Consider the following 13,161-nt stretch of genomic DNA (forward strand, 5'->3'; position numbering starts at 1 on the left):
CAAATTACTTTGCCTTTGTTAACTGTGCGGAGAATTTAATACAGCAGCGTTCTCCGTATAATTATCAGGAAAATCTACCCAGTAACACAAGGGTTATCCACAAACCAGTCATCCAGTTCAGCCTATTTACAAGTTTAGGATGTGTCAAAAAAATATCATAACAAGTATGTTACTTGAGGTAAGAGCGTTAACAACGTACTGTTGGAAACAGCCAACTCTCTAGTTTTAAATGGTTCCCGCTAGGTAGCAGCAGTGGGTGCCCACGTAAGTTCTAGTTAAAATAGTGTGGGGAGAACAGGGAGTGTTCTGTGTTTGGCGCAGTGCGGGTCAGTAGTAACTGTTCATCGTACTAGGAGGTATGGTGTGGATCCTCCTACAGCATAGAGCTTTAGAGGATAGCATGAACAACACAGATGCCACATAGGCATCTGGAAGTGCGGCAATTTTTGAATAAGAGGAATACTGAACGATGGATCGGTCGCACTGGATCACATGATTCATCCTTACGTTACTGGCCTCCAAGGTCACCGGACCTGACTGCATGTGATTATTTCTTGTGGGGGTTTATACATGTTTATTTGCCTCCGTTACCAAGAACAATAAATGAACTGAGATATCGCATAACAGCAGCTGAGGAAGCTGTAACTTATGACATGTTCGCTGCAGTGTGGGAACAATCTGAATACCCCATCTGCGTATGCTGTGCATCTTAAGGGGGGCATATTGAACCCCTATGAAAAGGTATTAAAAAAAGAACGTTTTGAGTTTCCCGTTCACCAAAAAACGAAGTTAATTGTATTTGTTTATTATTTTCAGAAATATAGACGTGCCATATCGGATGATTCTTTTTGCTACACCTTGTCTTCTTCTTGCGTTATGGCCTCTGTAGGACCACGGTTAGCCCCTTCGTGGACTGCATTTTCCTCTTCTTCTCCCAGAACCTCTTAGTTCTTTCTCTTCTTCTCTCCCGCTCTTCTTCCGAGATCTTCAGTTTCCGTTTCTCCTGGCGGCTCCATTGGTGACATTCTAGTCTTTTCCTGTATTCTACCCTGTCATTCATCTCCGGCGTATTTGTCGGTGTATATTTGTTCCTCCAATTTTCACATCCTTCGACCTTGATCCCCAATTCCAACCAGTCCTTCCGAAGTTCAACAACCCACTTGGTTCCTGTCTTCCCCCTTGTCCTCCCTGTTGTTTCCCACACTCTCTTCGTCTTTCTGTCCATACTCATCCTAACTACATGCCCAGCAAACCTTGCCCTTTTGAGTCTGATTTCCCCGGATATTGTTCTCATGTTGCGGTACAATTCTTCCCTACGTCTTCGCATCCACCTCTCTCGGGACCTAGTATTTTTCTCAGTATTTTTCTCTCTTCTTTCTCTAGTTGTTCTGCCCCATTTCTTCCTAGTGTCATCGTCTCAGCTGCATATAATACTGCATTCCTCACTGTTGCCTTGTAGTGGCTTATCTTTGCCTCTGTGGATATGTTCTTTTTATTGTATATCTCTCTAGTCATGCAGAAGGCTGACCTCGTCTTCTTTACCCTCTCTGTTATTCCCTCCTAGATCCTGTTCCTTCCTGTTATAAATTCTCCCAGGTATTTAAATTTGCCCACCATTTGCACAGTGCCTTCCGATGTTTCCCAGTCTATAGTGGTGTTTAATGTCTTGTTATAGGCGATCCTCAGTCCTATCTTTCTGGCTACCTTACTTAAGTTGTCGAGTTGTGTCTTTGCGTCTTCTTCCGTCTCACTGTTGCTATGTCACCTTGTGTAATGAACATCGATCATTCCTCGAGCTTATCAGGAATTTCTAAATACTTATCTAATTTCGGGAATGGTACCTAAAATTACGCAGATATAATCTGCTGCAAAATACTAACGTGAATTCTTTACAGACGAATGGAAAAACTGGTAGAAGTCGACCTCAGCGAAGATCAGTTTGGATTCCGCAGAAATGTTGGAACACGTGAGGCAATACTGACCCTACGACTTATCTTAGAAAATAGATTAAGGAAAGGCAAACCTACATTTCTAGCATTTGTAGACTTAGAGAAATATTTTGACAATGTTGACTGGAATACTCTGTTTCAATTTCTGAAGGTGGCAGGGGTAAAATACAGGGAGCGAAAGCCTATTTACAATTTATACATAAACCAGATGGTAGTTACAAGAGTCGAGGGGCATGAAAGGGAAGCAGCGGTTGGGAAGGGAATGAGACAGGGTTGTAGCCTGTCCCCGATGTTATTTAATCGGTATATTGAGCAAGCAGTAAAGGAAACAAAAGAAAAATTCGGAGTAGGTATTAAAATCCATGGAGAAGAAATAAAAACTTCGAGGTTCGGCGATGGCATTGTAATTCAATCAGAGACAGCAAAGGACTTGGAAGAGCAGTTGAGCGGAACGGACAGTGTCTTGAAAGGAGGGTATAAGATGAACATCAACAAAAGCAAAACGAGGTTAATGGAATGTAGTCGAATTAAGTCGGGTGATGCAGAGGGAATTAGATTAGGAAATGAGACACTTAGAGTAGTAAATGAGGTTTGCTATTTGGGGAGCAAAATAACTGATGATGGTCGACGTAGAGAGGATATAAAATGTAGACTGGCAATGGCAAGGAAAGCGTTTCTGAAGAAGAGGAATTTGTTAAAGTTGAGTACAGATTTAAGTGTCAGGAAGTCGTTTCTGAAAGTATTTGTATGGAGTGTAGCCATGTATGGAAGTGAAACATGGACGATAAATAGTTTGGACCAGAAGAGAATAGAAGCTTTCGAAATGTGGTGCTACAGAAGAATGCTGAAGATTAGATGGGTAGATCACATAACTAATGAGGAAGTATTGAATAGGATTGGGGAGAAGAGAAGTTTGTGGCACAACTTGACAAGAAGAAGGGACCGGTTGGTAGGACATGTTCTGAGGCATCAAGGGATCAGAAATTTAGCATTGGAGGGCAGTGTGGAGGGTAAAAATCGTAGAGGGAGACCAAGAGATGAATACACTAAGCAGATTCAGAAGGATGTAGGTTGCAGTAAGTACTAGGAGATGAAGAAACTTGCACAGGATAGAGTAGCAAGGAGAGCTGCATCAAACCAGTCTCAGGACTGAAGACAACAACAACAACAATCTGTAAAATACTTTTCCTAAATTAAAGGTCTTTGAGCTGCTGCCATTCGCTAGAACCGGTAACGTTGCTGTGAGTCTCTCGTGGTGGCTGATAGTTGCTATCGTGACACCATCTACATTTACACTTTCTGGAGTTACAAGCTTTAGCAGTTTACAGTACGAAAGTAATCGTGGTTCCTGTCGTAGTTCTCGCAGAAGAATGTCCCTCTCTTCAGTAACAAATCCCGGGATGACCGTGAACGACGTGCAGAGCGGCGACCCTGGAACGCAGCACGAGGCGCAGCGCGCGCTGCGGGGGCGTGCTGTCGGCACGGCGGCGAGGGATTTATATTCTTTTGTCCCCGGCGGCGCGCGTGGCTATCTGGGTCACGGGTGGGCGCGCACGGCGCGGATCGTTGCCGCCGCCACTCACTACCCCCGCTGCTGCGCTGCTGCTGCTGCGAGCTGCGACAGCGCCGCAAACAGGCGGCGATCTTTATGTGCGCTGCGCACGCCACGCGGAGCCCGCTCGAGGGCCCAAATTGTTGCATTTCCGCTGATAATGCGCGCGCGCGATGCTATCTGGCGGCGGCGGTCACGCGAACCCCCGCTGCCGCCTCGCCACTTGTCCGCCACCGGCCTTGGCGCCACTGCGCTGGCGTCACGCCACGCCACGTACTCACGCTCTCTGCAGGCGCGTGGCAAGCTGTCACACGAGTCGCTTCTATTTCCTGACCGCGACCGCTCCTAACGATATGCAAACGACGCCTTCCTTTTATTCCTTGTTTATCCGCGCCGAGATCGTGGCAGTAAATTTACCTCGGAGAGAAAATAAACTACTTGTCGTCGCCTCCCTCTGTAATAAGACGATCGCTGTTTTATTATTTTTGCAGTATACTTAGAGGCCGACCGCCTAGTGAGAAGCCCACGACGTCAGACGTTGCCGCGCACGTCACAACACGTGTCGCTGCAGACATCGTGAGCCAGCAGCAGTCTCCGGAGGGAAGCGAGTAACAATTTCGGACGATTTTAATTCTTGGCTGTGTGTGTAAATGCATGCAAGCTCCCGATAGCACACGATAAAGATATGACCTTCAGTGGGTCACCGTTTCAATTACGTAGTGATTTCCCGTGGGCCCTGCACGCGAAGTGGCAGACAATCCGAATATTATGACATGACAAGTTCGTTGCGGGGCCCGACTAGTGTAACTGACGACTGAATTTATTTGCGGAATTCTCGAGTCGACATACTCGCGACGAGTATGGGTACATTGAATAGTAGTTCACGCATGATTCGGGGAAAACCAGTCAAGTTTTTCTACTGTCACTTTGAATTTGACACGTGCTGTACGAAATATTTCGAGGCCAAGAATGAGGGGCTTAGGGACAACACAGGCGCGTAGACTTCAGAAGCATGCAAAATAATTCATGTGACCCCTTAAAAATCTATCTTGTTACCATTCGTCATATGGCACAGCGAAAATTTATTCTTTCTTCCATTATCTGCATTGCTGCAGGGAGTTCGCGCTACAGTGAGAGTCTCTTATGACGGAATTTTGTAGCTTAGTTAGGTAGTGTAGTAGGCATTGCCATGCTGGACATGTTTGAATTATATATTCTTTTTTATTTTAGACATTTGAAGCAAGCCTCTTAATATATAGGCCACGCTAAGACCATTCTGCCTCTACATGATTCCACTGCAATTCCCAATTAAGTACCTGGCAGAAGGTTCATCGAATCACCCTCAATCTCGAACGGCGCGCGGGAAAAACAATCACTTAAGTGGAACTTTCTGGCAGATTAAAACTGTGTGGATGATTATTTCTCCTGATGTACATTGGCGGCAACAGAATATTTTCTCAATCGGAGGAGAAAGTCGCTGATCGATATTTCACGAGAAGATCCTGCCGCAACCAAAAACGCCTTTCCCATCCCAATTCACTCTCTCCCCTATTTCGTAGTAATACAAAACTGCTGCCCTTATCCTTTTTCGATGCCCTCCGACAGTCCCATGTGATGTGTGTCGCACATCATAATTCCGGAAGAGGGTGGACAGGCATGGTGTAAGGAATCTCTTTAGTCGACCTGTTGCATTTTCTAAGTGTTGTGCCGATAAATCGCAGTCTTCGGTTTGGTTACAAAATCAAATGGCTCTGAGCACTATGGGACTTAACTTCTGAGGTCATCAGTCCCCTAGAACTTAGAACGACTTAAACGTAACTAACCTAAGGACATCACACACATCCATGCCCGAGGCAGGATTCGAACCTGCGACCGTAGCGGTCGCTACCTTCCAGATTGAAGCGCCTAGAACTACTAACGCTTCAAACAATGGAAAATCCAGGATCAAATAATGACAATATTATCGAAAGGATAGTTGGTACTCGCCATAAACAAATAGGCTTTCCGTCCAAAGGTCTCCTTCTGAGTTAGATAACACACACACACATATATATATATATATATATATATATATATATATATATATATATATATATATATATATATACTGTCTCCGGATGCCGAGACGGGCCTCGGCAGCCAGAGACTGTGTGTGTGTGTGTGTGTGTGTGTGTGTGTGTAGTCTGATTCAGATGAAGCCCTTTTGGCCGAAAGCTTACTTGTTCAGCACTGTTTTTGTTGTGCCTGCGATTCAGCGCAAACGTTTGATTTTGCCGAGCTGACGCGTAACATGGCTTTCCGAAACGCGTGTCGGGAAACAAACCGGATGAGAACCGTGGGGCACGCCCGCAGGCGGGCATATGCACTCGCAGCGTACTGGAAGGGCAGAGGGAAATTATTGCAGGCTGAAATAGTTGGCGAAATCACTGGTCGAATATGTAGAAATAGGGTTTTGATAGCGCACTTATGAATCTAAATTAGGACTGTGAAACTGGTTTTAAGTGGGACACGACGTATTCGAAGACGCCTCTGCAATGAAACGGAACTTGAAGAGGGTAGAAATGCTTTATTGCAAGAAACAAAGACACTGAATAAATACACCAAATGTTAAAGCGGAAAAGACCTGAGACAGTGTACCTTGCTAGGTGGGACAAACAGCTCACACAGTGTTGCCCGGTACGCTAATGCTATTAACCCACAGAACTGACGTGTCCATTGTCCTCTGTACAGCGCGCGGAATGTTTTTGTCAAAACTGCCGCTGTTGCCTCTTTGACATCTCGGTAACGCATAGTTTACGCATGTACTCAACACGCGGGCGCCTCTAGTGGAGTAGGCAGTGAGTGGTCTGTGAAGGGAGTTCGGGCGCACCTGCACCCTGCACTTCAGTGGCCCTTTTTTGTTCGGCGCGGGCCACGAGAGGACGCTATTGTGACGCGTCAGCTGTCAGCCGCTTGTCGCCGTAATTCCCTTCCGGCTGACACGTGTGACGGGCACAATACGTGTTTGGCGAGTGCATATGCCCGCCTGCGGGCGTGCCCCACCGTTCTCATCCGGTTTGTTTCCCGACACGCGTTTCGGAAAGCCATGTTACGCGTCAGCTCGGCAGACTGGTGCGGCGGAAGAGCTACACAGGTAATATAATTTTGTATTTATGCCTAAAGCGGGACCTGTGCTGGAGAAGAGATGGGAGACAGAATAAAGAATTCAGCAGGTGGTGTTTGACGTCGACAACAACAGTGTGATAATACCACTAGCTATATCAGAAACAACTGGTCAGCTGAGCTGTGCAGTCAACCCTCGCGACCTGAATCTAAACGAACGTGCAGGTTTCAGTTTCGGTGTGACTCACAGTGATTCGAATCGCGTAGGAACTTTTTCAGGAAACAGTTGAATGCAGACTAGAATATTCAGCCTGACAAAGTTGGTGACACACTTACGACAGTAACACGAGGTGTGCTAGAAAAGAAAATGAGACTGACAATACTGCGAGCGACCTGGGTACGTTGTGTTGTTCTCCTTCTGTTGACCGGTGTGTTCCTCCGTTCCAGGTGCTCAGTTCGAGTTTCAGCTCCTTACCGCCATCACACGGTTTTTGAATACATCACCATTGAGGCTTTTTTTTTTTTTGTTACGAAAATGGAACAGCGGAATTCCAGCAACGTTATTCTGTCTTGTTATAAAGATCTTGGAGAATCCGTGAGTGTGACCTTTGAGAAGTTGAAACAGGCCTATGGGGAACATTCCATACCAAGAGCATAAGCTTTCCGCTGGTATAAGTCATTTTTGGAAGAGACCGGCCATTCCAGACAAGTGGATGGTGCATACTGCAACGTCCCATCACGCACGACCACTTCCATCGCGGAATTTATTACCTCAAAAGGCATTCCTGTTATTCCACAGGCCCCCTTTTTACCTCGTCTGAGTTCTTATCACCTATTTCTTTTCCAGAAGTTGAAAAATGTCTTACAAGGACATCATTTTGGGACTCTGGAGAACATTCGAAAGAGCGTGGCCGATATATTAAAAGTTCTACCAGTGGAGCCTCTCAGGGCCTCTACCGAGAGTAGGAACGACTTTGCCGATTTATAGCTGCCGAAGGAAACTGCTTTGAAGGGGATTATATTATTGTTTGAAAAAATTAAAAATTTCGGTAGATTAAAAGTCGCTCTCTTACTTTTCTTACACACATCGTATTTCACTATAATTATCATAGTTCTTTATTGTTGTAAAAGATTTTACTTTAGTTCAGCCAGACTGACCGAACAAAATGTAATTTTCGTGAAGTAGTGACCGCAGGTTTTGTTTTCTTATACCCGATTTTTCCTTTATAGCCTACTGCTAATGAACGCACTGTTTGTTGGATATTCCGATGTGCAGTGTTCGCCATACGAATCACTGGCACGCGTCTGTAAATGATTAGTTTTCACAGCACAGTAGCTGCGAGAGGAACGACGTTTGCAGTCTTAAACGTACGGCGTTGACACCCGGAAAAATACGACTCGCCGACCTCTGTGCGTGCGCCCTCTGGCCCTGCCGGTAAACGCCGAGCGCTGGAAATTACGACAGGCATGCGAGAGCCTAACGAGTTGCGTAATCATTTTCCAGCGAGCGTGTAATGGGGAAGATGGTCGCCACTATTATCGGAAAATGATTGCGAAGGCCAATTCCACGAAATGTGATGGCGTTTTAAAAAGGTTAGAGGCCTTGCCGCGCGCGAGATGCAATTTTATGGCCAATGAATTTCGCTATAGCCCTTCCGCGGCGCGCAGAGTGAGCCAGCTTACGGGCCAGTTCTCCGCTAGATGGAAAATGTTGGGGCCTCGCGATGACCGTGCCCGAAACTGGGTGGAGGGGGGGGGGGGGGTCGTGCTTAACCCGCAGATTGGACTGCGGTGCTGTAGGCAAGGTGATTAAATATACCGGTGGCAACAACTTGTTTACGTTCATTTACACGTCCGTATCACTACACACACACACACACACACACACACTCGCTCGCTCGCAGAGAGAGAGAGAGAGAGAGAGAGAGAGAGAGGCGGCGGCAACAGAACAAGGACTCTCTTTCTCCATCATTCCGCATGGTACGTTGACGGTCTAAACGCAATTGAAAGACTCGAGGTACAACGGGCACCCCTCTCTGTGTGGTTGTAACGCCGGGAGAATTACAGGTTGCCGACAGAACTAGCAACCGAGGTTCCATTATTCGTAATAACACTGGGAAAATAAGCCTTACGACCCATTTTCGAAAGTTTATGTGCACGGCGCGATAGGTGTATTATCCTGCAAAACACATGACTGCGGTAATTCCCAGCGTCGTAATTATATACAGAGCTTCGTTTGGAGTATAGTGTGCGATTACGGAACTCAAAAGGCGTCACTAAGCAGCCAATGTGTTGGCCATCGATGCGAAATATGCCTCGTAAGGCATAGAATCATACGAAAGCACTAGGATACACGAGAGAACCGGTCAGAGGTGAATTTTTTTTTTCTGCGAAGAACAGGTGTAATCTTAAAGAACTAACCCGACAGAATGGACTCCCTGAAACGCTGTTATTATTTCGCTAGGAAGATCTGCGGCAGACTAGTTTGTCGGTTTCAGTGTATAGACTGAGGAAAGGTTATAAGCCGTTGTCGCTTGTGCCTTCGGACTACAAAATCTTCTTTTAAATTCCAGTTTTGTGCAAGAAAAAAATGGTTCAAATAGCTCTGAGCACTATGGGACTTAACTTCTGAGGTCATCAGTCTCCTAGAACTTAGAACTACTTAAACCTAACTAACCTAAGGACATCACACACATCCATGCCCGAGGCAGAAATCGAATCTGCGACCGTAACGGTCGCGCGGTTCCAGACTGTAGCGCCTAGAACGGCTCGGCCACCCCGGCCGGCTGTGTTAAAGAAATCTGCTATTTACTACATGCGCTTTGTTCAACTGTGGACTTTGTCTGTCTACAGGCCACTGCAAACAGAGCGCATCACTTCGCGCCATTCATCGTTGAGGCAACTTTGCTGTCTATTGTCGAAATATCAGAACTCTGTTCATAAATTTTTGCTTAACATACTTCTAAATAGGCCATTGATTATTTATATCTGTGTGTGTTTCGGCTTGGGAGGATTGCTATTCTGCTTATGTCGATTATGCTATGATGCCGTAATTTAGGCCCGAAATTGCTTGACTTCGTTTATGGTGATACGAAACATCCATTGCACATAAAAGGAAATATAAGTATTGACACTTTAATGTCCTCTATATACTTGCTAAAACACGGTCCGTGCATCGGCTATTACCAACACAGGACCAGAATTTATGTTAATGTACAGTTTTCACGGAATATTTTCTCTCTTCAAATGTTTAGTTAGAAAACATTGACTGGGTTCTGAATAGATACTTAATTGAAAAGAACATTCCTTCCTGGATATTGTAAGGTGATGCAAGCGATTATTTTATTGTAGACACTTCTTTTAAACGCCGGCCGGTGTGGCCGAGCGGTTCTAGGGGCTTCAGTCTGGAACCGCGCGACCGCTACGGTCGCAGGTTCGAATCCTGCCTCGGGCATGGATGTGTGTGATGTCCTTAGGTTAGTTAGGTTTCAGTAGTTCTAAGTTCTGGAGGACTGGTGACCTCAGATGTTAAGTCCCATAGTGCTCAGAGCCATTTGAACCATTTTTTTGTTTAAACGGTTCTCTACTCTGATATTTAGGTTTTGGTCCTCATAATAGTTATTTGTTATAAGAACGGAATATGTAAGCATGCAAATGAGGAAAAATACAGTTCGTTAGTTTTTATTTTGTTTTTAGAGAACTGGTCACAGATTGAACCGTGTTTTGACATAATAGGACGCGCCCCACGTCTTCGGTAACTTTTCATCGCGTCCTTAAAATGTTTTCTATGTTAGTGAGCTTAGTGCCACGCTGTTTTCAGTGGAGCTCAGCATATGTGTAACATTAAGCGGAAAGCTAGTCTGGAAGCTAGCTTAGTGTGAACAACACAGTTTAGTAATTGCAAATCGAGCTTCGTCCCCTCTCCCGCGGAGGCCGACTGTCTTGCAGCCGGTCGCTGTTCGCTGTTTGCGCTCGGGCTGTTGCCTCGCCGCACAGCTGTGGCGGGCTCCCGCGATAAATGGTAATTGGTCGCCTGCAGGCTGCTGCGGGGGCGCACGCCTTGTCCTTATTAGCCAGACGGTGACGTCAGCGGTCGCGACTGAATCAGCGGGTCGTGGGGTTCTCCCTGCCACAGCCGCTTCCTGACAGGCGAACAGCTGCCCGCTGCTGCAGGCCACAGCATTCTACGTCGATTCACAAACAGTATCGTTTGTATTTCGAACGATATTTCTTGCGAAGATCTCGTGTTTGTTGCGGTATATTGATAGATTTTGCGTTCTGGAACGTTTGATTACAACTGAATGAAACACAATTCTCGTGCCATACGCGTTTCGCCTTTATTTTCTGCAACGCATCTTTATTGGCCTGGGATATGTACATATTTTTACTATTTAGTTTACCTTTTGGGTGAGTGCGTAGGGCCTATAGGTTATAAACAGCTCTGGTGGTTGGTTTTTCCTATGACGTAGTAAATTTTTATAAAATTCTACTGACAGGTTGGGTGGACAGTGTTCTACATATTACGTTTCTGTTCCATTTTTGCTGCCGTTCCTCCTCTTATAATTGCCACTTGAGGTTATTTTCCACATTTCACAGCATTAGGAAGTGAACGCTTGTTTTAATGCAATGTTTCGGTTTGTGTAGCCGCCAATTTTTGAAGTATCTGTGATCTATCTCTGTGTCTCCAGAAGGTGAAGCGAGGGTTAGGTTCTTTTTTACTGCTTGTGTGAGAGGGACGATTTTTCTCGGAGAGGTGGATGTGGGGTAAAGTCCTGGATTATGGATCCAAATGTCTTGAGTTCCATCCCGCACAGTTCTGAGGCTGTTATGTCACTTATCACTTCTTTGCCTACGGCTTTTTGCTGAGTTGCATCGTGGTTCACGGCAAACTATAGGCCGTGTAAGGCAGTAGTGTCATATCTAGTAAAGGACTGCTATTCAAACCAACTCTCGACTTCATAACACCGCTATTTACTTTTAATCAGAACGAAGTGAGAATATCAAAAGCGAAATATTTAATGACAAAAAGAGAAAGTTTTGTTGGTGTGGTTCGAGAGGTGTATGTAAGTGTGGGTGCTTGCCCCTCTCAGGTTATGTGCAAGCGAAGTAATGAAGCACGCGCAAGGTTGGAAACAACCAAAATTTTGACCGAACACATACGTTTGATAGAGTTCCAAAATCGTTTTATGCTTGTGTGAAAGTAAGCACATTCTGAATAACAATGAAATGAAGTGGAAGTCCACCTTAATACCGAACACTGTCTACTTAGGTAAACCGGTATGTTACAGAAATCGCAGAAATAATAACAGCAGCCTGTTGAAAACAAAGCTGGTACCAGAGAAGTGCTCTGTGGGAGGCGAGACAGCCATGATTACCAAATTTCAAAGGAAATACTTACAAAGACCGTAGCAGGAGGCGATTGCGTGCAAGTAAACTCGTCGTAGGAACAGTTACACTTGCCTGAAGTTATTGCATTGAACAGAAACTGGGTGCTGAAGAATGATAAATTCGATCGCCAGTCACAAATTCTTTATGGTCAGTGGTATTTCGAACAATGTGGATCCATCTTCAGGTAATTCGCCTCTAACAGCATTAAGTGTTTTTATCTCTTTTCGTTTTTTGCATGCTATAGCAATAAAAGAGGTATTGTTTGGAGTACATACAAAGAAAAACAGCTTCAGAAAGGTAATTTACGTTGCCATACTGGTAAAAATTTCATGTACCATTTTTATTGTAATTCCTATATATATCGTTTTTGGCAAAAGGTGGGAAAAAACCACGCAAAATATACATGTAGACATGTTAAAAGCTAAGGAATCTGAATATGTACCCTCCGGAGCTAAAATGTAGCTGGTGGTCTTGTGGCATTACCGCATCACTGAATGTAAAAAAAGTGGTGGAATGCCATTTTTTCAGTACAGTCTGTACAGTATCAGTAATTACGGACGTAAAAGGTACCTAGTAGCTCATTCTGAGTTTATGTTTGCATACGAGTAAGTCGAATAACAGGCAGAACTTAACATTAATAATAGGTTTGCTATGCCGCAAATGAAAATATAAATTCAGTGGCATCACTTATCTCGCAACTTGTTTGCCGCGTCTGGCGAACCGGTTCTCACAGCAAGTGTTTCCGGCCTTTCGCTCCTTATATAGTCTGCTGTGTACCTAATAGACAGTTTCGGTGTGCAATCATTGTAAAACATCTACAAACGAGTCACTAAAGAGGTCTGTCCTGTTGTAACGGGTCCGCCTCAGAAAGATACTTCCAGTAGAATAGCGCCGTTAATTGGGTAAGCGAGTTGCTGTTAGCGTTGTACACAGGTTAGTAAACAAAAACCTCCTTACAAGGCTGTGTGGAAGTACAGTGTCTGTAGAGAATGTTAATGGACATTTCTTGTGAGGAAGAGCTAATAAAGCCAGGTGCATTGATGAGGACACTGCGACTGTTTTTATATTTTGTTTTTCATTTTAGAAGTGGACTCTTCTGACGCATAGTAAGTCCATTTATAGATTGGAGGCTACCTACATCCAAACTTCTAACTACGGTTTCAAGTAATA

The 13,161-nt window shown here is 44.9% G+C and overlaps 1 protein-coding gene across 1 annotated transcript in view; it reads left to right on the top strand.

The window, feature by feature from the left end:
• LOC126142373 (proline-rich protein 36-like) overlaps positions 1-13,161 on the top strand; it is a gene marked incomplete at its 5' end in the record, with an annotated part of 138,157 nt that overhangs the window by 46,281 nt on the left and 78,715 nt on the right. The window lies entirely within an intron of this gene.

This window comes from Schistocerca cancellata, chromosome 1, assembly GCF_023864275.1.
Source record: "Schistocerca cancellata isolate TAMUIC-IGC-003103 chromosome 1, iqSchCanc2.1, whole genome shotgun sequence".
Lineage (NCBI taxonomy): Eukaryota > Metazoa > Arthropoda > Insecta > Orthoptera > Acrididae > Schistocerca > Schistocerca cancellata.